General features: G+C 47.9%; 1 pseudogene; it reads right to left on the bottom strand.

Moving 5' to 3' along the window:
- The window catches only part of LOC123352652, a 209,946-nt pseudogene extending 188,994 nt beyond the window's left edge, over positions 1-20,952 (bottom strand).
- Positions 20,953-25,002: the final 4,050 nt, after the last annotated feature.

Here is a 25,002-nt window from a genome sequence, read left to right on the forward strand (position 1 = left end):
ATCCTATCTGCCAACAGTGGCCAACGCCAGGTGCCCCAGAGGGAGTGAACCTAACAGGTAATGATCAAGTGATCTCTCTCCTGCCATCCATCTCCACCCTCTGACGAACAGAGGCTAGGGACACTGTTCCTTACCCATCCTGGCTTATATCCATTAATGGACTTAACCTCCATTAATTTATCTGCAAAAAGAACAAGGAGAACATGTGGCACCTTAGAGACTAACAAATGTATTTGAGCATAAGCTTTTGTGGGCTAAAACCCACTTCATCGGATGCATGCAGTTAAAAATACAGTAGGAAGATATATATACACACAGAGAACGTGAAAAAAATGGGTGTTGCCATACACACTGTAACGAGAGTGATCAGTTAACGTGAGCTGTTATCAGCAGGAGAAAAAAACCTGGTGTTGGGAGGGGAACAGGAGAAAGGACAAAGGAAGCAAGAGACGAAGAGAAAGGAGGGAGGGAGGGAGGGATGGAGGAAGAGGTGAAACAAAAAGGGCAAAGCCTAATAGGGGAAGAGGGATAGCTCAGTGGTTTGAGCATTGGTCTACTAAACCCAGGGCTGTGAGTTCAACCCTGAAGGGAGCTATTTGGGGATTGGTCCTGCTTTGATCAGGGGGTTGGACTAAATAACCTCCTGAGGTCCCTTCCAACCCTGATAGTCTATGATTAATGTCCCCAGTGATTCTAAGGGACAAAATCCCAGGTGCAGAATAAAATTCTGCCTCCTTAAGCTTGTGTTTTCCATGCCTAGAATTCAACTGTCACCAGATGGATCAGACTGAACAGGTTTCAAACCTCCAGGAGGCTCTTACCTTCTAAACAGGGACGGCTGTTTTCTAGTAAAATCACTGAAAGGGAAGGAGAAAACTCGAGAGAGGTTCCTCCTGGTGCTCACGTCCGTGAACCCGAATACTCCCTCAGTCCTCAAAGAGAGACCTGGAGAAGGAGACTTGCTGAAGCAAAGCCACAGGGGTCTCTGAGGTTTCCCTGGCCCCTCACCCCTGTCCTGCCTGGCTGATGTCAGCATCTCTCTGTGAGGTCACCACCTCCCCACCACCTTGGACCAATAGTCTGAGGTCCTGCAAAAGGCCTTTGTGATGACACTGCCACACCCCTCCCTTGCTGTGCTAATGTCCTGCCCCTGGCCAGGCAATTTGGAGGTTTGAGCTACTCCCTGTGGATCACCCCACTCAAGGAGCATTCGTTCTAGGCAGCAAGCCAGCTAGACAGGGAAACATCAGACGCTGCTCCCAGTGCTACACTCGTTTTTTCAGAAATTAGTCGACTTTATGGCCAGAAGAGACCATTAGAGCATCTAATCTGACCCCCTGCGTATCACAGGCCTCCTGTAGGACACAAGAGCTACTTTTGGGGCAAACACATTCCAGAAAGGCATCTAGTCTTCATGAAATGACATCAGGAGATGGAGAATCCACCACTTTCCTTGGTAGCTTGTTCCTGTGGTGAATCATCCTCGCTGTTGAATATTAGTTGTAATAGGAATTTGTCTCTTTTCACCTTCCAGCCATTGGGTCTTGTTATGCCTTTCTCTGCTCGATTAAAGAGCCCTTTAATACCCAATCTTTTCTCTCCGTTAAGGCACTTCAAGACTTCAGTGAAGTCATCTTTCAATCTTCTTTTGATAAGCTAAGCCGGTTGAGCTCTTTCAATAGCTCACTAGAAGGCATTTTCCTCCAGCCCTCAGAACATTTGGTGGCTCTTTTCTGCCCGAGCTCCAATTTTACAACATCTTTTTCAAATGAGGACACCAAAACTGGAGGCAGTATTCCAGTATCAGTCTCACTGATGCCGTGTCACCTCCTGTGATGTTATTGACATAATCTGTAACTGTATAGATCACCGTTGTGACCACTGTTCTATATTTGCAGCCAATATTGTCGAAAGGTTGTTGTGTAAGGGGTCTATGGAGAGGTTCTGATTGGCTGATTACAATGATGCCATCTCTAGGTGTGCATCATTTTTGTAGTTGACGTTATATTGGCTCTCTGCTGTCCGTATTTCAAACCTGTGCTCTGCTTCTGGGGAACATCCCAGACAAGTTGGTGTCAGTTCTGCCTAGCCTGCTTGATGGCCCATTAAGGAGAATCAGCTATACATTCGAGCCATTGAGAGAAGGCAGATACGCCTTGTGACTCAGCAAGGTCTGCAGGGACCTGCCTGTGGCCAGAACTCTAAGGTTTTTCTATGCCATCTGCTTAGGGAGATGTATTTTCCATGCCCTGGTTCCTCGCTGACCCAGGGAGAACAAAGGAACACGAAAACAAAAACCTTCCCCCACAGATTTGAAAGTATTTTCTTCCCTTATTGGTCCTTTTGGTTATGTGCCAACAAGGTTATCTGAGATATATAATCCTTTACAGGGTATTTTATGCTACCCATAGCTACATGTTTATGACACCCTGTAAATAGCAATCTGCAGACTCTGATTCTGAGAAAGGGCAGGGTGAAGGGAAGTGGCTTCAGCAGATTTACTGAGCATGCTCAGTGCACCATAAGTAGCAAATTCCTCCACACAGCAGTTTCTCACAGTACACCTGACACAGCATGAGGCAGGGGCTCCATCGCTATTCAGAGCCCACCCAAGAGCAGATCCCCAGGGGCTGTGAGACCCTCAACTTCTGGGACCTGTGTGTGGAGTCTCTCTTCTGCCCACCCAGGGCTGCCCCTGGGGTCCCTCTGGCCCCTGGTGCCTGCGGCCCCTGCCCAGGGGCAGCAGAGCCTGGGACTGGGTCCAGCTGGAGAAAGTCCCCACCTCGGCTGGGCACAGAAAGTGCTTCAGTGAAAGTTTGTCCCTGGAGCAGCCCCTCTGGGGCCGCAGCAGCAGCCCGGAGCTCAGCCCCGGCTCCCAGCGCACACTGGAGGCAGCAGCACCAGCAGCGTCTGGTACCTTACAAAGCCCGGCCACCAGGAGCTGCCCCATGGCTCTTTCCCTTGTTTTTCCTGCTTCCTTCCTACCAGCCCGCCACTGCTCCAGCCCCTTCCTGGCTCCTTCAAGCCCAACCCAGGCTGCAGCTGCCGCACTCACTGGGCCAGGGACTGTCTGAGGTGGGAACTAGCCCCATCTCTGCTGCTCCTCCTGCCCCTGTGTGTCCCAGAGCCGCTGCAGGGACTGACCCGCACCCAGGCTCTCGCTCCTATTAGTGCTCGCAGGGGCCAATCCAGCTACGGGAGAGTGAGCGCCCCTGGGAGCAGGGAAGTGACCGAGTCTCCCTGCCAGAGGGTGGAGGAGGAGGAAGAAAAGGAAAGAGGAGAGACTGAAAGGGGATAAGGAGAAATAAGTGAGGAAAGCAGCACCCAGCTCTTTTCTACTGCATCACCCCTTAGCAGATTGCTCCTGAGCTCTGGGTAAATAGCCCCCAGTGTCTCCCAGATCCCCCTGCCTCCCAAGGCAATGCACATAGGGATCTCCTTCCTGCCAGGCGTGATTACAAGCAGGTGTAGGTGTCACCCTTATGCCATGATTGGAGAAAGACAGCAAAGCTTGGGAACACGCGTCTGTATTTCCAGTCCAGTGTGACAATCCCGGCTCCAGGAGGGGTTTGTTCTCTGCTCCTGCTGGATGGGCACAGAATGGGGCAGCAACAGGTTTGTGTCAATTTTTGTTGCTCCACGTTCCTTAACTTAGAACAGTGTGAAATGAAGAAAATGGAGATTGAATTAAAGGGAAATACACAAATAAAAGTTCCAGCCCCCGTTGCTTATTGAAAGAAATGACAACTTCCCAGTTACAGGTTTTATTAACATGAACAAATAAATCCAAGAGCGCACGTCACTAAGGCTAAATGACTATAGACACCACTCAGCTAAGGGTTAAACAACACAGTCATAAAGTTCAGGTCAAATCAGGAAATCAATGAGATAACAAGGATATTGCGCTGGAATCAAGTCGTCAATTTAGTCCAACCATCCAATTAATACAGCAGAAAAACCAACACCTATAAATCCTGAAAGAGCAACCCAAGAAGGCAGGAGCACGTTTAGTGATGCCGAAACCCCAGAGATTTTTCACCCAGGCAGTGCAACCCAGATTTACCCAGCTGAATATTAGGGGGCGGAGCTAGGCGGAGGAGGGGGCCTATAAAAGCGGCCGCCCAGCCAGGCAGCGGCACAGCTGATCGCAGCGGCCCAGGAGCCGGCCAACAGGGCGGCTAACAGGAGAGTTTGAGTGGGAGTTTGCAGGGGGAGGTGGAAGGGGGCGGCGCCGTGTCTCCCATGTTCCCCAGGTAAGAACGCCGAGCGAGGCTGAGACAGCAGCAGCCATGAGCCAAGCTGTGGAGGATACACCGAGGATGAGAGCATGCAGCAGCTGCGGTATGTACATGGTTCTAGCGGGGGACCCAGAGCAGTACTATGTATGCATGAAGTGTCGCCTAATAGAGCTGCTGGAGGAAAAGATCCAGGGTCTAGAGCTGCAGGTAGAAACCCTGGTAGAGCATAGAAGGGGGTTCGAGCAGCTGATGGAGCAATGGCAAGCAGTGACCGAAGGGGAATGCCCAGGGGTACAGGGGGAAGCAGGGGCTAAGGCCAGTGAGGGGGGACAGCCGGATGAGGAAGATGGGCGGTGGAAGCATGTGACCGTGAGAAGCAGGCAGGGGAAAAGGAGAGCCAGTGAGGGAGAAATAGAGCTAAGGAACAGGTTTGAAGGTTTGGAGAATGAGGAAGGGGTAAAGCAGGTGGTAGCTGACGGTGGGAGGCCAAGGAAAAAGAGAAGAGCGGCTAGTCCGATAGAAAGAGGGGAGGAGTCCATGGAGGCAGCACCAAGTTTGGGCCCAGGGAGGATACAGGATGGCTTAAGGGGAACCACAAGGAATGATAGGAATGGAAGGAGCTTGCCACCAGGGGGAACGGGGGATAGGTTAGAGGACCGCACTGTCCCCAGGCAAAGGCAGGTCTATCTGATTGGGGATTCCATACTGAGAAGGATGGACAGGCCTGTGACCAGGGCTGATCCGGAGAACGGAAGGGTGTGCTGTCTACCGGGCGCTAAAATACGGGATGTGGACCTGAGGTTGAAAAGGATCCTAAGAGGAGCAGGTAAGAACCCTTTGATCATCCTTCATGTAGGAACGAATGACACGGCTAGATTCTCGCTAGAGAGGATCAAGGGAGACTATGCCAGGTTGGGTAAGACACTCAAGGAAATTGAGGCTCAGGTGATCTTCAGTGGGATCCTACCTGTCCCTAGGGAAGGGTGCCAAAGGGGTGACAGGATCATGATGATTAATAGATGGCTGAGGGAGTGGTGTTACAAGGAGGGCTTTGGGATGTATGGGCACTGGGAGGCTTTTGGGGACAGACAACTGTTCTCACGGGATGGGCTCCACCTAAGTAGGGAAGGAAGTAGACTTCTAGGAGGGAGGCTGGCTCATCTGATTAAAAGAGCTTTAAACTAGACACTGGGGGGAGACGGTTGGGAGAGGTCCAGGTGCTCTCCACGCCAAATGTATACATTGGGAGTGAGAACAACAGGATAACAACAGATATAGCCAGAGGGGGACGGTTAGGTGTAAGGAAGGGCGGGGGGGGGACGGATACTAGCTCGACAGGTCATACTGGTAGTACTGTGTCCCTACCAAGTTGGGTGAAAAGGGTGAGAGGAGCCAAACAGCAAAAATTAGGATGTTTGTTCACCAATGCGAGAAGCTTAGGTAACAAAATGGAGGAACTGGAGCTCCTGGTCTGGGAATTGAAACCGGATATCGTAGGAATAACCGAAACATGGTGGAACGGTAGCCATGACTGGAGTACAGGTATGGAAGGGTATGTGCTGTTTAGGAAAGACCGATGCAAAGGTAAAGGTGGGGGAGTAGCATTGTATATCAATAATGAGGTGAAATGTAACTAAATAACTAGCAATGCAATGGATAATACGGAGTCTGTTTGAGCAATGGTCACATTGGGGAAGAAAACTACTAGAGCCTTCCCTGGGATAGTGATTGGGGTGTGCTATAGACCGCCGGGATCTAGCCTGGATATGGATAGAGAGCTCTTTAATGTTTTTAAGGAGGTAAATACTAATAGGAACTGTTTGATCATGGGGGATTTTAACTTCCCGGATATAGATTGGAAAACAAATGCTAGTAATAATAATAGGGCTCAGCTTTTCCTAGACGTGATAGCTGATGAATTCCTTCATCAAGTAGTTGCTGAACCGACGAGGGGGGATGCCATTTTAGATTTTGGTGAGTAACGAGGACCTTGTTGAGGAAATAGTTGTAGGGGACAACCTTGGCTCGAGTGATCATGAGCTAATTCGTTTCAAAATAAATGGGAGGATAATCAAAATTGCATCTGAGACTAAGGTATACAATTTCAAAAGGGCTAACTTTACTAAATTAAGGCGACTAGTTAGGGAAGTGGATTGGACTAACATATTTAGGGATCTAAAGGCAGATGATGCCTGGGGTTACTTCAGGTTGAAGTTGCAGGAGTTGTCAGAGGCATGTATCCCGAGAAAGGGAAAACGGCTCGTAGGTAGCAGTTTTAGACCGAGCTGGATGAGCAAGCGTCTTAGAGGGGTGATTAAGAAAAAACAGAAAGTGTACAAGGAGTGGAAAATGGGAGGGATCAGCAAAGAAACCTACCTTATTGGGGTCAGAGGGTGTAGGGAAGCAGTGAGAAAGGCAAAGAGCCGGGTGGAGATGGACCTAGCGAAGGGGATTAAAACCCATAGCAAAAGGTTTTTTAGCCATATAAATAGGAAGAAAACCAAGAAGGAAGAAGTGGAACCGCTTAAAACTTTAAACGGAGTGGAGATTAGGGATTATCTTGGAATGGCACAATATCTGAACGAATATTTTGCCTCAGTCTTTAATGAGGCTAATGAAGGGCTAAGGAATAGTGATAGAGGGACTGATGGGAAGGAAGATATGGGGATAGACATTACGGTATCTGAGGTAGAAGCCAAACTTGAACAGCTAAACAGAAGTAAATCGGGGGGCCCGGATAATCTTCATCCTAGAATATTAAGGGAATTGGCGAGTGAAATTGCAAGCCCGTTAGCGATGATTTTTAATAAATCTCTAAACTCGGGGGTTGTACCGTTTGACTGGAGATTAGCTAATATAGTTCCTATATTCAAGAAGGGGAAAAAAAGTGACCCGGGTAACTACAGGCCTGTTAGTTTAACATCTGTAGTATGCAAAGTCATGGAAAAATTTTAAACCTGATCTCCTTCTTTGAGAAAGTAACAGATTTTTTAGACAAGGGAAATGCGGTGGATCTAATATATCTTGATTTCAGTAAGGCGTTTGATACGGTACCGCATGAGGAATTACTGGTTAAATTGGAAAAGATGGGGATTGAAATGAAAATCCAGAGGTGGATAAGGAGCTGGTTAAAGGGGAGACTGCAGAGGGTCATATTGAAGGGGGAACTGTCAGGTTGGAGGGGGGTTACCAGTGGAGTTCCTCAAGGTTCGGTTTTGGGTCCGATTTTATTCAATCTATTTATCGCTGACCTGGGAACCAAGAGTAGGAGTGGGCTGATAAAGTTTGCGGATGACACCAAGTTGGGAGGTATTGCAAATTCGGAAAAGGATCGGGATATCCTCCAGGGAGATTTGGATGATCTTGTAAACTGGAGTATTAGTAACAGGATGAAATTCAATAGTGAGAAGTGTAAGGTTATGCATTTAGGGATGACTAACAAGAACTTTAGTTATAAGCTGGAGACGCACCAGTTGGAAGTAACGGAGGAGGAGAAGGACCTAGGAGTCCTGGTTTATCGTAGGATGACTATGAGTAGGCAATGTGATGTGGCCGTTAAAAAAGCTAATGCGGTCTTGGGATGCATTAGGCGAGGTATTTCTAGTAGGGATAAGGAGGTGCTAGTCCCGTTATATAAGGCATTGGTAAGACCTCATTTGGAGTACTGTGTGCAGTTTTGGTCTCCCATGTTTAAGAAGGATGAATTCAAACTGGAACGAGTACAAAGAAGGGCCACTAGAATGATCCGAGGAATGGAAAGCCTGTCGTATGAAAGGAGACTTGAGGAGCTCGGTTTGTTTTCCTTAACCAAAAGAAGGATAAGAGGAGATATGATTGCACTCTTTAAATATATCAGAGGGATAAATACCAGGGAAGGAGAGGAATTATTTCAGCTCAGTGCTAATGTGGACACGAGGACAAATGGATATAAATTGTCAGTCAGGAAATTTAGGCTTGAAATTAGACGAAGGTTTCTAACCATCAGAGGAGTGCAATTCTGGAACAGCCTACCGAGGGAAACAGTGGGGGCGAAGGACCTCCATGACTTTAAGATTAAGCTAGATAAGTTTATGGAGGGGATGGTATGATAGGATAAGGGTTTAGTCAATAGGTCAATAACGTGCCACAATGGTAATTAGTACAAAGGGTCAATGATAGGATATTGTTAGCCTTTTTCCAGAGGGTCTGGCTGGAGAGTATTGCCCGCATGCTTGGGGTTCAGCTGATCGCCATATTTGGGGTCGGGAAGGAATTTTCCTCCAGGGTAGATTGGCAGTGGCCCTGGAGGTTTTTCGCCTTCCTCCGAAGCATGGGGCAGGGGCCGCTTGCTGGTGGATTATCTGCTACTAGAAGTCTTTAAATCATGATTTGGAGCATTCAACAGCAGAGTCAAGGGAGAGAATTATTTCAGGAGTGGGTGGATCGGCTTATGTGGCCTGCATCTTGCAGGAGGTCAGACTAGATGATCATAATGGTCCCTTCTGATCTTGAATTCTATGATTCTATGATTTAATCCCAGGTATTTTTAGTAAATGTCATGGACAGATCACGGGCAAAAACCAAAAGCTCATTGCCCATGACCCGGCCATGACTTATACCATAAATACCCCTCACTGAATCTTGGGGAGGGAGGCCCAAGGGGTCTGTGGCACCAGCTGTGGGCGCAGGGAGTCCAGGGGGCCCGTGGCACCATGTACTGGGGGAGAAGCCCCGGGGACCCACGGCCACTCCAGATGCTGCCAGGTGAGGGGAGCCCCAGAGTCCAGCCCTGCTCCGGCCACCTCGGGACAGGTGCCAGGAGCCACTGAGCTGTGGCTGCTCCTGCCACCCTTGGCACCACTGCTCAAGCTGCCCCCAGGCCAGCTGCTGGGGCAGCCACGGAGTCAGCCACAGTGGCCACTGCAGAAGCCACAGAATCTATGACTTTTGCAGCCTCCGTGACACAGAGGGATCCCTAATAAAGAGACAAACCCCTCCCTGCTGTGACTGCAGTTCCTGGAAGGAAAGAGAAGAACAGAAAGTGAAGAGAGAAGGAAAGAGAGAGACTCCCTGTCACCTCTCTCCCTGCTGCCTCCCCCCTTGTATTCTGTAACCCCATCTCACTGGGTTCCCTGTGCTGGTGCCATGGGGGTGACACTAGAGTTCTGGGGATTTGGGGGGAGGGGAAGGGGGCTCTTCACTTCTTAGCATTTCACACAAATTTGTCTTTGGGCTGAAATTTCTCCTGTGGGGCCTCTCAGTCAGAGCTGTACCCCACCCCCTTCAGTGGGGGGGGGGGTGTAAATTGCAACGCAGGCAGAGAAGTCACCCATAAAGGGTCATATTGTTCTGGTGACTGGTTCTGACCTCGGTCACATGTCCTCTGACACAGGCTCATGTGCAGAACATGGGAGCTCTGGCTTTTCCTAAATGCTGTAGACTGTGAGTTCCTGGAAAGGACAGGGGAGAGGGAGCAAGAGGAGAAAGGCAGAGACATTGGAGATGAGGAATTGGGGGGAGAAGAAGGAGAGAACAGAGAGACAATAAATGATTGAAGCAGAACAGGTGTCCCAACTCCATCTTGCTCATCACAGGTGTTCAGAGAGACAGGTAGTTTTCCAGTGTCAAGTCTGAACGTTGATTCTAACAATGTGCATTGAAATATCAAGGGGATCTTCACATACCTGATCTCTTCCCCCCTCCCCTTTTTTGTATTAATTTTTATTTTGACGTGTTTGGCTTAACCGTGATCGTCCCTTTCCCCACCTGTATTGCAATTTGGGGTTTATGTTTATTTTACCTCCTTTTTGTTCATGTCATTATAATTGTAACAGCAAAGGCATCTGCAGGAGCAAAAACTGACTCAATACTTCATTTCCCCATCATGCCGGAACATCCTACAAACAGCTCACGCAGCTGGAATCATAACACGCAAGGCCAGGGGATGGGAGATGCAGGTTTCCAAGTGTTCTGTCTTTCTCAGATGACACATTCCAGCCCCTTGTGTGCCTCCATCCTGTATGACCTGCTGGACTTTGACACATTTATTATTTCATTCTATAGATAATGTGATTGTAACACAATGTGACTGAAATTAAACCACTTCCAGATGAGGAAACAACAGAAGAGAAAAGCCATTATTGCATTGGGTGGGAATCAAACCCAGATTCATGGCTTGGAAGACACCAATGCACACCACTATACCAGCAATGTATCTGGCAGGAGTAGCTTTCCTGCAGGCTGTGAGTGTTGGCAAGGGGGATGACACATGACCACAGAGTTAGTGAGCAGGGTGGATGGGCTGGAAGCTGCCTGACAGCTGGGAGCAGAGTTACCATCCCAGAGTGACTGAAAGGGGGCAAAGGTGAAAACAGATCTCACTGGGAGCTGGCCCCACACCTGCCCCGCCCCTAGGAGAGGGGAACTGAAGCTCAACTTCAATCACAGAAAAATCTTCCCTGAGAAGGAAGGGGACAGCTTGTTTTAAAGACCAGGTTTGTGTTTGTTCCTGCTACATACGGAGGGGCTGGGTAGTGCTGATTCCAGCCCCCAGACTCTGGGAGGATAAGGAACAAGTTCAGGCTGCCAGTGACCTGCAGGAGGGAGATGATCTTTTGACAGTGACGGACGCCTCGTCCTAATAGGCCTTTGTCTGCCCCCTTCCAGTGACTGTTTGGTACAGGAATGCAGCCCCCACTCCTGGGTCTCTCCTGGGCAAATAATGTTTCTGTGCAAAACACCAAAGCTTTTAACAGAAAGGAAGAAAAGGAAATAGCCACAGGATGGGACTAGGACAGAATGAAACACAAGATGCTTCTCCCATGTGCATTGACTTTTAACCTTGTTTGTGGTGGTGGTGTTGTATCCATGTTGGTCCCAGGGGTCCTCTGGGGTGCGGGGCATTGGCCACTTTCGGGAGAGTGGGCTAGATGAACTGGTCTGACTCAGTGTGGCTGTTCTTATGTTCTAACTGCTGGTTATGGAAGAGACGAGCTTCCAGGCTACACAGAACAGAAGAAGGGTGCTGGGTTAGCTCCACAGCTTGTCTCTTTCACCAACAGAGGTTGGTCCTCTGCAAGCTCTTACCCTCACCTGCCTTGTCTCTCTTGGACTCTGAAAAGTGTTTTCTCTCCACTCCCCTTGGAGAGACGTTAAGTTTCCCTTTGGGCAACTATCAGGCTGAAGCAATTGTATTGACTGTGACACTAGAATTGAAGATTTAATATTATAAATAAATGAGTCTAGACCTGAGGTTCTGGTTTTCACATTGGTTTTTCTAACTCAGTTCCCAATGCTCTTCTAGAAAGGCCTCCAGGCTGCCTGCCCAGCCCAGAAAAAGTGGCAAGGAGAAAGCCCACACTGCTGCTCTTTCAGGTAGTTGAAGGCTGCTATCAACCCCCCCTCACTCAGTCAGTCCCCAGTCTGTGGCAGTGCATAGGATTCTTCCATCCTAAGTACAGGACTCTGCACTTCTCTTTGTTGAACCTCCTCAGATTTCTTTTTGTCCAATCCTCCAGTTTGTCTAGGTCACTCTGGACCCAAATCCTGTCCTCCAGTCTTTGGATTTTTTACATGCTTTCAGAGGGCTGGTCTACGCTCGGGGGGGGGGAATCGATCTAAGATACACAACTTCAGCTACGTGAATCGCCCCCTGTCGAGTCCGCTACTGCTGTTCGCGCTGGTGGAGTTCCGGAGTCGACTGGAGCACTTTCTGGGATCGATATATCACGTCTAGATGAGATGCGATATATCGATCCCTGAGAAATCGATCGCTACCCGCTGATACGGAGGGTAGTCTAGACGTACCCACAGAGAAAAGAGCACATGTTCCACGATTTCATAGGGCAGAGTTTTGTGCTATCGGGAGCTTTCCCTGTGTGAATTTGACAGGTGGATCAACACAGAGACACATTATGAGCCTTCTCAGGGTGCTGAGGGCTGTGAGTCTCCTTGTTGCCACCTGTCACTAGGAAGAGGGAGTTTTCCATTTGGATGTTAGTGACCAAACTCACCAGCCTGCTGGAACTCAAGCACCCTCCTCTGAGCTACAGCAGCTACCCTAACCTCTGAGTTCCTTCAATGTGTTTCCCTCTGGGGTCCAGCCTGAATCACCAGATACTCGGTGAAATCCCAGATCCTCTCTTCATAGAATCATAGAATTCAAGATCAGAAGGGACCATTATGATCATCTAGTCTGACCTCCTGCAAGATGCAGGCCACATAAGCCGATCCACCCACTCCTGAACTAATTCTCTCCCTTGACTCTGCTGTTGAATGCTCCAAATCGTGATTTAGAGACTTCAAGTAGCAGATAATCCACCAGCAAGCGACCTCTGCCCCATGCTTCGGAGGAAGGCGAAAAACCTCCAGGGCCAATCTACCCTGGAGGAAAATTCCTTCCCGACCCCAAATATGGCGATCAGCTGAACCCCGAGCATGCGGGCAAGACTCTCCAGCCAGACCCTCTGGAAAGGGCTAACAATATCCCAACATTGACCCTTTGTACTAATTACCAGTGTGGCACGTTATTGACCTATTGACTAAACCCGTTATCCTATTATACCATCCCCTCCATAAACTTATCCAGCTTAATCTTAAAGTCATGGAGGTCCTTCGCCCCCACTGTTTCCCTCGGTAGGCTGTTCCAGAATTGCACTCCTCTGATGGTTAGAAACCTTCGTCTAATTTCAAGCCTAAATTTCCTAACTGACAATTTATATCCGTTTGTCCTCGTGTCCACATTAGCACTGAACTGAAATAATTCCTCTCCTTCCCTGGTATTTATTCCTCTGATATATTTAAAGAGTGCAATCATATCTCCTCTTGTCCTTCTTTTGGTTAAGGAAAACAAACCGAGCTCCTCAAGTCTCCTTTCATACGACAGGCCTTCCATTCCTCGGATCATTCTAGTGGCCCTTCTTTGTACTCGTTCCAGTTTGAATTCATCCTTCTTAAACATGGGAGACCAAAACTGCACAGAATACTCCAAATGAGGTCTTACCAACGCCTTATATAACGGGACTAGCACCTCCTTATCTCTACTATACAAATACCTCGCCTAATGCATCCCAAGACCGCATTAGCTTTTTTAACGGCCACATCACATTGCTTACTCATAGTCATCCTACGATCAATCAGGCCTCCTAGGTCCTTCTCCTCCTCTGTTACTTCCAACTGGTGTGTCCCCAGCTTATAACTAAAATTCTTATTAGTCATCCCTAAATGCATAACCTTACACTTCTCATTATTGAATTTCATCTTGTTACTAATACTCCAGTTTACAAGATCATCCAAATCTCCCTGGAGGACATCCCGATCCTTTTCCGAATTGACAATACCTCCCAACTTGGTGTCATCCACAAACTTTATCAGCCCACTCCTACTTTTGGTTTCGAGGTCAGCGATAAATAGATTAAATAAAATCGGACCCAAAACCGAACCTTGAGGAACTCCACTGGTAACCCCCCTCCAATCCGACAGATCACCCTTCAATACGACCCTCTGTAGTCTCCCCTTTAACCAGCTCCTTATCCACCTCTGGATTTTCATTTCGATCCCAGGTTACTAGTTGTTACTGTGGACCATTGCTACTGTATCTCACACAGCACCTGAGTACAGTTATCAAACAAGCAAAAAATTTATTTAACAACGGATAGAGATTTAAACAAACAAACATGAGTGATGGAAACCAACTGTTACCATTAAACAAAGGCAGAAAATGATAGAAGAGAAAGGCCAGAACAAAAAAACAGAGAGAGGAACAATAAGATACTTAAAAGGACAATGGTTGGAACGCTCCATTTCTCTCAGTCTTTGGATTGATGGGTACTAGAGCTGTAGCAACAGTTGAGGAACCAGGGTAAATTAAATCAAATTAACTTTTCAAGATTAGCCATCATTTCCTGTACGACTAACAAAACACAAAAACAAGACAACTTTCAGTTTTCCAAAATAATTCAGATTATCACACAGTCTCTTACTCTTTAACCAATAACTTCACCTATAATTTCATTTTAATTGGTAACAATAACATATACAAAGATCACAAATTCTTGTCATATATGTTAGTTTTCTTTTAATCCCCATTGCCAACAACTGAACCCTGGTTCTTATTGTGGTTTGTCCCAACCACTTCTGTGAGTTCATATATCTCTGGAACTTCTGCTATGTGTGTTGGTAGAAGGGGTCTTCTATGTCGGAATGTTTCCATCATGGAAAAAAATACCTCTCTTTTCACACTTTTTAATCTTTAAAAGTAGGAGGAGGTAGAGAAGTAATGTAAATGCATAAAACACAAGAGAAACCTTTCTGGTCTACACTAAAGACATTTATCAGGTTAACTATATTGCTTAGGGGTGTGAAAAATCCACACAACTGAGCAACATAGTTACAAAGCCCTAACCCTCTGTGTAGATAGTGCTACATGAGCGGGATGGCTTCTCCTGCCAACATAGCCACCGCTGCTTGCGGGGGCTGGACTAATCAAGTCCGATGGGAGAAATCTCTCCCATTGGTTTAGAGCATCTGTTATTGCAGTGCTACAGCAGCGCAGCTACATTGGTGCAGCTGTGCCAACATCAGCTTAATTGTGTAGCCACAGCATCAGACACAAAACCATAGAATCAGGACTCAACATGCGTGTCTCCGGAAGTCTGAAATTGGAGGCTGACAAATTCGTTGCCTCATTGGTTACCATCATTTCTACAGCCTGAAAGTCCTTGTTACCCAACCAGACAGGCAGTTTAGGATCCACAGGGAAGGACTGTCCTATGAAGCACTCTCTCTTTGCATCCAAACAGTGAAGGATGACTGTTCTCAGTCTAACCCTGGCATACTTTGGAAGTGTAATCAGTGACACTGAACTAGGAAGTGGAGTTGTACAAACAATTTTCCTTGGGTCACCATAGCTTCCTTTACTGGGGTGGAAACCAAGAACTGGGTGTGGACTCTTTCAACCTCAGCTCTTTCCAAATCCTTGGTCTTGGATAGGGTAAAGTTACAGTTCTCTGAAGTAGAATCCTTTACAAAACCACTTAAAATCTCATCAGTGTTAATGAGGAATGGCTTCCTGAAACATGCCCAGCTTTTCTTTAATTCGGTGGCACAGGTCCAGGGAAGGGACTGGACACAGGCCTGGATCAGAATCTTCGTTAGTTACCAGAGCTGGAGATTCTATTTAAAATGGCTATTTTTCTGAAGCTATTACATTTTCAACACTGGTTTCATTTTATACACATCTTTAGCACCTACAAAGGATAAATTCGACAAAAGCTCCATCTCCTTCCAGTGTCACAGAAGCTGAAATTATACTTTTTTCCTGCCCCTACTCCTCTTCATTTACATATAATTTGAAAAATTCCCAATATAACTGCTCTTCAGCACAACCCAGAGCAACGTGAGAACAACTGGCAAGGATACAATCTGTATCACTGGTGACTCTAACAATAACTTTGCAATAGGAGGAATGGTATAAATGTGATGCTCCCTGGTTCCTCATAGGAAGGGCACACTCCAGTTACTTGTGGGACAATAGAAAGGACAAATAGGTCCATCTCAAAAGAGGGCGAACTGCAAAAGGCAAAAATGGGCCACTCATCTGGACAAGCTGAGGGATAACGGTGCTGCACACAGTTCAAAGAGCTTTAAAAGTTACTATGTGGGAATCAGGAAAAGTATTAAAGAAAAGAAAGTCTTGATAGCCCTAGAGATTTTTACAATGTTTATCTCCCTTGCAGATTCTCTGATGGCTAACTTGGGCTGAGTGCCAAGTGAAGCTTTTCCCACACTCACTGCATTCATAGGGCCTCTCCCCTGTGTGGATCCTCTGATGAACAGAAAGGGCTGATCTTTGAGTGAAGGTTTTCCCACACTCATGGCATTTGTAGGGCCTGTCCCCTGTGTGGATTCTCCGATGTTTAGAAAGGTTTGAGCTGCAACTGAAGGTTTTCCCACACTCATGGCATTCATAGGGCCTCTCCCCTGTGTGGATTTTCTGATGTTCAGAAAGGGCTGAACTCTTAGTGAAGCATTTTCCAAACTCACAGCATTTATAGGGCCTCTCCCCTGTGTGGATTCTCTGATGGGTAATAAAGTTTGAGCGGTGATTGAAGGTTTTCCCGCACTCTCTGCATTCGTAAGGCCTGTCCCCTGTGTGGATTCTCTGATGAACAGAAAGGTCTGATCTGTGAGTGAAGTTTTTCCTACACTCATGGCATTCATAGGGCCTCTCCCTTGCGTGGATTCTCTGATGTCTAGAAAGGCCTGATCTGTAAGTGAAAATTTTCCCACACTCACGGCATTCATAGGGCCTCTTCCCTGTGTGGATTCTTCGATGAACAGAAAGGGCTGATCTGTGAGTGAAGTTTTCCCCACACTCACAGCATTCAAAGGGCCTCTCCCCTGTGTGGATTCTCTGATGTTGAGAAAGGTTTGAGCTGCTAGTGAAGCATTTTCCACACTCACAGCATTCATAGGGCCTCTCTCCTCTGTGGATTGTTCGATGCCTAATAAGGTGGGAGCTGCGATTGAAGGTTTTCCCGCACTCACGGCATTCATAGGGCCTGTCCCCTGTGTGGATTCTCTGATGTCTAGAAAGGACTGATTTGTGAGTGAAGCTTTTCCTACACTCACAGCATTCATAGGGCCTCTCCCCCGTGTGGATTCTCTGATGAACAAAAAGGTCTGATCTGTGAGTGAAGCTTTTCCTACACTCACGGCATTCAAAGGGCCTCTCACCTATGTGGATTCTCTGATGTTTAGAAAGGTTTGAGCTGCTAGTGAAGCATTTCCCACACTCACGGCATTCATAGGGCCTCTCCCCCGTGTGGATTCTCTGATGAACAAAAAGGTCTGATCTGTGAGTGAAGCTTTTCCTACACTCACGGCATTCAAAGGGCCTCTCCCCCGTGTGGATTCTCTGATGTTTAGAAAGATTTGAGCTGCTAGTGAAGCATTTCCCACACTCACGGCATTCATAGGGCCTCTCCCCTCTGTGGATTCGCCGATGAACAGAAAGGGCTGAGCTGTGACAGAAGGTTTTTCCACGCTCACTGCATGTATTTTTTCTCTTTTGCCTGAGGATTTCCTGCTGTGTTATGGTTTCCATTAGGACCTTCTGAGTTCCCCGAGAGGAAATAAATTTATCCACTTTCTCCCATGGCTGGTTTCCTTGCTCTGTTTCTGGTCTGTGCTGAATCTCACAGGAGTTTCCCTGCTCAGGACTCCTGGACACATTCCTTTTCCATCTTTGCAATAATGCTCTGTTTTTACCCACTGGCTCAACATTTTCAGGCTGAGAATTCTGCTCCTCTTTCTCACATACCATTGCATCACCTGCTGTGATAGAGACAGAAACCTCAAACAGGGATGGAAAGGAGAAGACCAAACCAAAACAAGTGCTGAAGAAAGGTCAAATAAAAATCAGGAGCTGAACTCCCCCAAACTCTTCCCCCAAGTAGGAGAGAGGAGGGGGATGAATTCAGCCTTCACATCCCATCCAAATACGCAGGGGGAAGGGAGGAAGCTACTGCCTGGTGTCTGCTAGGATCTATAAGAATCCATGAACTATATTTACCCTGAGGATATGACCCTTGCTAGGGATAATAATGAACTGAGAGACCTCCCCAAGGGCTTTGTTGGGCATCCCAGATGTTTCCTTCAGGCACTTACAGATTCTGAGGTGGTTTAATGTTTCCTCACCTGTGCAGGGAGTTCTCAGGATCTCTCTTTCCTCTGAACCCTGGAGGTCTCTGACCCATGGCTCTTCCCCTTGTTCCAGCTGGGAGATCACATCAACTTGGAAAACTAGAAACCCTGCTCAGATGAAGGAAAACAAAGGAGTTCAGTTGATTTCATAAGACTTGGTCATAAAAAAACATTCTATTAATTTAACTTCAGTGCTTAGTGTGAACTGGCGGGCCAGCGGCAGTCCTCACTGAAAATACCAAGATCAGGGCAGGCTGCAAAAGGGAGAGCAGATGTTCCCAGAACTGGTGGTTAACACTGAAGTTAAATTCACTAACCAGTCACCAACTGTGCTTCTGATCCCCCACACGGGTTATCGAGAAGCTGAAAAAAGAAATCACACAGCCCCCTTTATTGCATCCCAGTTCTCTGACTCCTAATCAGCAGCGAGGTCCAGTACAGTGAGAGGTTATTTAAAAACTCTGCTCACATAAACAAAGTGTTCCTCTGACCCCAAAGGGTCAGCCACATCACCAGGTCAGTATAGGTTTGGATATTACCCAAAATTCCATCCTTCCAGCCAATCCTTTAGCATCTAAGCTAAAGGTTTAAACGAAAGAAAGACAGAAATAAGTTAAATGGGAAAGCAGTCAGATACATTCCAAAATGGATATATCAGGTTCTTAGCAGTATTGGTGAGTTGCTGGCTTGAAAGTCCGTCTGGAACACATCCACAGATTGGATGGGTCATTCACTCCTTTGTTCCAGGGTTCAGTTTGTAGAGAAGTTTCTCCAGAGGTAGGAAGGGGGATTGAAGACAAAATGGAGATGATGCAGCTGCCCTTTACATTCCTTTTGCCATGTGGCCTGTACTTCTTGTGTCCCAAACACAAGCTTCACAGCACATGGCATGGAAAAGCCTTGGAGTTCTCAGTAGACAGGCATACCCCGTAATGTCTTGCTGACTCAATAGGTGTATCCGCTTGGTCTTTTCCATGGGCTCATTGTACAGCTGATGACCCTCAATGGGCCATCAAACAGGCTAGGCACTGTTGATGCTAATATGTCTGGGGGTGTCACCCAGAAACACTGCAGAAGTCTGGAAATACAGATATACCCCACATATCTATAACTCACAATACAAAGGTGATACAAACATAGAAACAAAAATTATCATACTTGACAAATCATAACATTTTCACTGACACTTGGCATGGTATATCTAGCACAATTCATTGCAATTTTATCAGATTATATTATTTTATTATTAATACCAGTGTCTCACAATTCCATATAGTGTCACACTTGGTAAACCAGTGAATTTCCAGGACTAGTTCCCCAGGTCCTTGAAGATGCTGAACACTGTGCTTATGAGGGATTGAAATACCCACATATCTGCTGGGAACACACACACAGACACTGTGTCAGTCTAACCCCTGTGTTCACTCTTCTAGAAAATTATGATCAATTTTGTACACAGTATTGCTTGTGAGGTATCATTTGAAAATGCATAACCTACTGAATATTATCCTCCTGTTAAAATGTGTAGTAACACTATATGTAAAGTTATGAGATTTTACAGTATGAGATTACTGAAAAAGTTACAATTCTGGGGAACACCCACAGAGCAGTTCCTCAGAGACAGCGAGACAAACAGCTGATCAAACAGCCATTCTCCTGCAGGGGGAAGGTGTGAAGAAGACATTTACATTCCATCACAGGGACCTCTTGAAGCTGTTGTGGAAAACGATCACACGATTGATTTTGAATCAGCTCAGCCTGAGGCTCTTTTCTTGGTTGGAATACTGTCCCCCTGAGCTAAAAATCACACAAGCCTTTTAAAGCTTAAAACCCCAAACAATGACACATACGTTGCTCGTTAATTACCTTATTTGGAATATATTGCGAAATATGATGCAGGTCAAAAGCAAGCTGAACAATCAGTTTTCCATATTCGGCCTTTCCTGTTATTGTTATTACACCTGGTGATATGGGAGCAAGACTCTGCATGTCTCAAAAAATGTCACTACCAACCTAGGCCATTTTCACATGCTGGGTGCAATCCAGAGCAGTGAGGAGTTGTGTCATCTGTAATCCTGGGTGAGATTCAGTGTTCTGCTGCTGGAGCTCCCCTGTCTGGATACTCCCAGCCAGCATTCAAGGATGCACCGAGAGGTACAGAGACAGAGAGAGTGTCCTGGGGAAGCTGGGAACAGGAAGCATGGGCTGGTGGGGTTCAGTGGAGAAAGGGAACAGGAAGGGCAGGGATATCACTGAATGTAGGATCTCAGCCGTGCTAGATGTCAGGATAGCACATAGTGCAGCCCATTGGAAAACATAATCCCAACTATACATACAGAATGATGGGGTCTAAATTAGCTGTTTCCACTCAAGAGATGGATCTTGGAGTCACTGTGGATAGTTCTCTGAAAACATCCACTCAATGTGCAGCAGCAGTGAAAAAAAGCGAACAATGTTGGAAATAATTAAGAAAGGGATAGATACAACAGAATATATCATATATCATATTTGTAAAAACAGCAAATGAATCCATGATAGACCCACATCTTGAATACTGCATGCAGATGTTGTCGCCCCATCTCAGAAAAAGATATATTGGAATTGGAAAAGGTTCAGAAAAGGGCAACAAAAATGATTAGGGGTATGGAACAGTTATGCCAGACCTAACCCCCAGTTTCACTTGAGCAAACAGGAGCTATTTGACACTGTGCGATACGGCTCCTGTGCTCTGTTCCCAAAGTGTTCTGCAGCAGGGGAGGGTCTCTGGTAATGTGTGTGTGTCACTGGCATATTGGGGTGATGCTGAAACAGGACACAGTAGAAATGGCATTGTGGGGCTGGCGTGAACCTTAACTCTTCATTTCCCCTTCCAAGAACCGAGGGGACAGGAACTCTTACCCAGCGAGGTCACAGTCTCATAGTTCTCCTGCATGACATCCCAGTAGAGGGCTCTCTGAGTGGGGTCCAGCAGAGTCCACTCTTCCCTGGTGAAATGCACAGCCACCTCCTCGAAGGTCACCAGCCCCTGAAAGAGCAAGAGTCCAACACTCAGGACCTCTTTCCCCACTCACAGCCCCACTATTTGTGGCAGAGAGGAGCCAATCAAATGGAAGCTCTGGGTGGATCGCAGTCAACAGAGTCCCACCCTGACCCCACTCAGCGTATCCAGCAAATACCAGGGTGAGGGGACGAAGAGAGAGCCCCTTGTCTCTCCCAGCAGATCCATCACACACCTACTAGCCACCGACTGATACAGGAGAGGGAGCCCCTAGCAGGGTCCAGGGAGAGCTCCCTGGTAGGAAGCCCAATAACCTCCTCATTGTGAGGAGCGAGATATGAAGGGAGAGGCAGCTCCAATAAGCCTGACTCACGGGTGCCCCCTTCATATCTCACAGCAACCGCTGGTTAGTGAGGTCAGGCTCCAGCCCTGGGAGTCTGGTCAGTTTGACTAGCTCCATGGAGGTGGGCTATTTTCTTTCTTCACAAAGTAGGGCATTTCCACCTCCAAACCTCCTGGGTCTGTTCCTAGAATCTAGGCCACTTATTAAATAACTCCCAGCGGGTTTGCTACACCCTGGCCTCCTCCTTTCCCCACGCTGTGAATTTCCTGCACCGCTCCAACCTCCAGATCAGACTGTGCAAACCTTCCCATCTCCGGTGTATTTGCTCTCCCTCTCCTCCAGCAGGAACCCACCAGCAACCCCCCGATAATCTCTACCTGAGTTGGCTCCACTGCAGCCATTTCTCTTCCCTGTCCCATGTCAGGCTGGGATGAGCTGGAGCAAAACATGGACGTCATTCTGCAGCCTGTCTGGGGGAGAAGGGCAGTTGTGGGCGTCTCACAACCAGTTTTAGTTAATTTCACATCAGAATTCCCCCAGGCCCTTTCCCTGCACACAGACTTCCTAGATTCTGCCATGCTGGGAAATGCTCAATCTGTTTATTACCACGTAGTCCTGGCCCCTGCTGCCAGGCTAAACCCACAGAGACATTTTTAACCTCCCTTCTCCCTCCCCTCACCCCGTAACAAAGTCTCTGAACACAAGGCGAGAAACCAAAGGAGTCACTGTGGGGATTCCCTCGGACACTGACCCCACGGCAGCCACATCCCAGCAGAGGGAATATGGAGTCAGGAACTGGCTTTTCCTCTGTCTGATCCTTGTTTTGTTCACTGGAAAGTGGTTCTGCCCAGGGATGCAGCAATACATGTGTCTGGGTGGATTAGAGAGCTGGAAATCTCTCCCCCCTCATTTCTACCACTGCCCCTTTCAGTCTCTCCTTCCCCTGTCCTCTCTCCCTGCCCCTCTGGCTGGGAAAGTCCCATTCCTGGGGGCTTTGCTCTCCCAGGGCTGGATTTTCTCCTGGCAATTGCTACTGGGAGGAGAAACGAGGAGGGCCTGTTTGTGCAGAGTCACTTTCTTGCCAGACCCCAGGACTTTCCCTGAGGTCTGTCAGTTACCTGGAGACTCTGGCTCAGAATTTAGTATTAACAGGGCCCAGGGCTGCGCTAGGGGGCTAGGACCAGCTGGAGAAAGTCATCCCCTGGGCCAGGCAGAGAAGCAGCTTTAATTCAGGTCACATCCCAGCACAGAACCCCGCTGGGGGAGCAGCAGCTGCTAAGCCTGGTCTCCCCGATCACAATGGAGGCTGCAGCGTCTGACCCAGGAAGCTGAACCCCAGTATCCTGAGCAGAGAGGGACAGAGCGTTTGAGCAGCTTCCCTCCTTTAGCTCTCTGGGGAGAGCAGCTAATGAGAGCCCCTCCTCACAGGGAGAATTGCTGGTCTCATTTCCCCCACTGTGCATCTGGAGTCACTCCTTGTCTTTCCATACAGTGACTCTGGATTAACAATGGTCTCAATGAAACCAGAGTTCAGAAAGAATGAGTCCAGAATGCTGTGGAAGAGACCATTGTGCGGCAGTGCTGACCCCCCCTCCCACCTCCCTCATCCCCCAGATCTAGGACAAAGACTGGGGGGCGGTTTGGCATTTTCCCAACGGAACCAGAAGTTCCTGTAGTTTTCAAGAGGGGAGAAAAGCAAAAATCTGAGATTTCACCTCACAGTGTTTGATAAGTGGCTAGAAAGTTATCACAATGACTGGGCCTGGCTGGGGAGTGTCGGGCAGTGCTTGGAGCCAGGATTCTGGCATAAGCTAATCAGGTAGAAGAAGAGAGATCAGGAGCAGCCCCCAGAGCCCCAGCCAGCCCCCACCCCAGATATTCCCTGGGACCCAGCCCCCAGAGTCCGTAGCCAGGGACCTCAGATACCCCTCAGAGCCCCACCGGCCAGAGAACCCCCACCAGACTGTCACTGCCAGGTTGGGAATCCCAAAGGGTTTTCCCCCTCCCCCCAAGAGACCCCAAAAGCCAGAGACCTCCCAAAAGGGACCCCCACTGAGAACTCAGTCCCTCACTGCCTGCCTAGGACCCCCCCCCCCGCCCTCCAGCAGGATCTGCCCTGCCCTTTGCCTGGCACCCCTTCCTCCCCCCTGCGGGATCCCCTGATGCTTTACAGGGGCACCCCCTGGCCTAGCACTGGGCACGGCAGCGATCCCAGGAGTCTGCGGGGGAAGCCCAGACAGAGCCCCTGGCACAGCACCAGGCTCCCTCTAACCCCCTGTCCCGCCTCCCCAAGAGACACCCACCCCGGCTGTTCTGCAGCCACCAGGCCCCCAGCGATACCCACATCCAGGACCCACAGCCTCAGGGCTGGGCACATCACAGCCACCCCCTGAAACCCCAAATCTCCAGAACCCACCAACCTGACTAGGGTACCCCCTGCCCAGCCACCCAGAGGCCTCCCCGCACCACAATCCCCCTTCAGCTGCTATCTCCCCACACAGCCCCACCCCCACCCCGCAACACTGTTACCTCACAGTGCCTGAGAAGTGGATAGAAAGTGACCACCGCCCCCTGCTGGCCAGTCACACAGGCAGAGGGAGCCCCGGGGGATGTCTCTTGAACTGGAGTATGGAAGGCATGGAGGGACAAAATAGGTAAGAAATTTCCATGCCCTGTCACTAGCAAATAATGGCCACCATGGATCCACCCCAGAGGTGGCTGCATCTTAGCACTGGGGGAAGTAACCCCTCACAGAGGCCATTTGTCATTTGGGTTTGGGATACTTCTGGACCCACACTGCCCTCAGAGAGACCTCCTCATCCCGTGCCAGCTGGAGAAAAGAAAAGAGTCCAGACAACTCTCTCGTTACCACTTGGAACCACTGATCCCCGAAACATGGAGAGGACTCTGGCTTTGATGTGTATTAAAGATGTGGCTGGTCTCTTTCATCAGCAAACATTTTAACAGAGATAAAGGAGGGACGAAATGATTCGTAAAGGAGACGGGAAAGATGATCTCTGGGCAATTGAACCCCCTGCGACCTCCAGGATGGAGAAGAACTCAGGGTAACAGGTTCCCTCGAAGGAAGAAGTTGCTGGGATTTAGAAACACGGGGAACAGCCGCAAACCTGAGAGGATTTTTAACTGACATTTGATAATGACATAGAAAGAGGCAAAATCTGAGCTTTGAGAGCAAAGTTCAGAAATGAAAGAGTTCCCAATCTGAGAGATTTTGGATCCATTTTGCAAATTATAGAGAGGAAAGTGGAAAAACAGAGGGATTTTATATCAGTTGTTGATAGGAGGCAAAATCTGAGTGTTTCACATCAATATTTGATAAATGAATAAAGAGGAAATGGGCAACATTTGCAAACATGTTATATCCAGGTTCAAGAATCTGAGAAAAGGTGTAAATCTGAGATTTCTTGGTATTTTATAGAGAGACAGGGGGAAATCTCAGGGCATATTCAATTAGAAATAGACAACTAGAGAGAAGCGGGGCAAACGTTTAGGTTATTTTATATGAACCTTTGAGATTTGCAAAGAAAATGTGTCACAAACTGCGTATTTGGTAACATGAGAGAAAAACACCAAGATCTGAGGGGATTTTATATTGCTGTTAACAAACTAGTGGAAAAGGGGGACTGTTGGACTGGATTTTATATGACTGTCCAATACATAAACACAAAGTAATGGTTCCCCCACCCCCACCATTCCCATGGGCAGCAGGGAGCCCTTTG

This window comes from Mauremys mutica, chromosome 18 (genome assembly GCF_020497125.1).
Source record: "Mauremys mutica isolate MM-2020 ecotype Southern chromosome 18, ASM2049712v1, whole genome shotgun sequence".
NCBI lineage: Eukaryota > Metazoa > Chordata > Testudines > Geoemydidae > Mauremys > Mauremys mutica.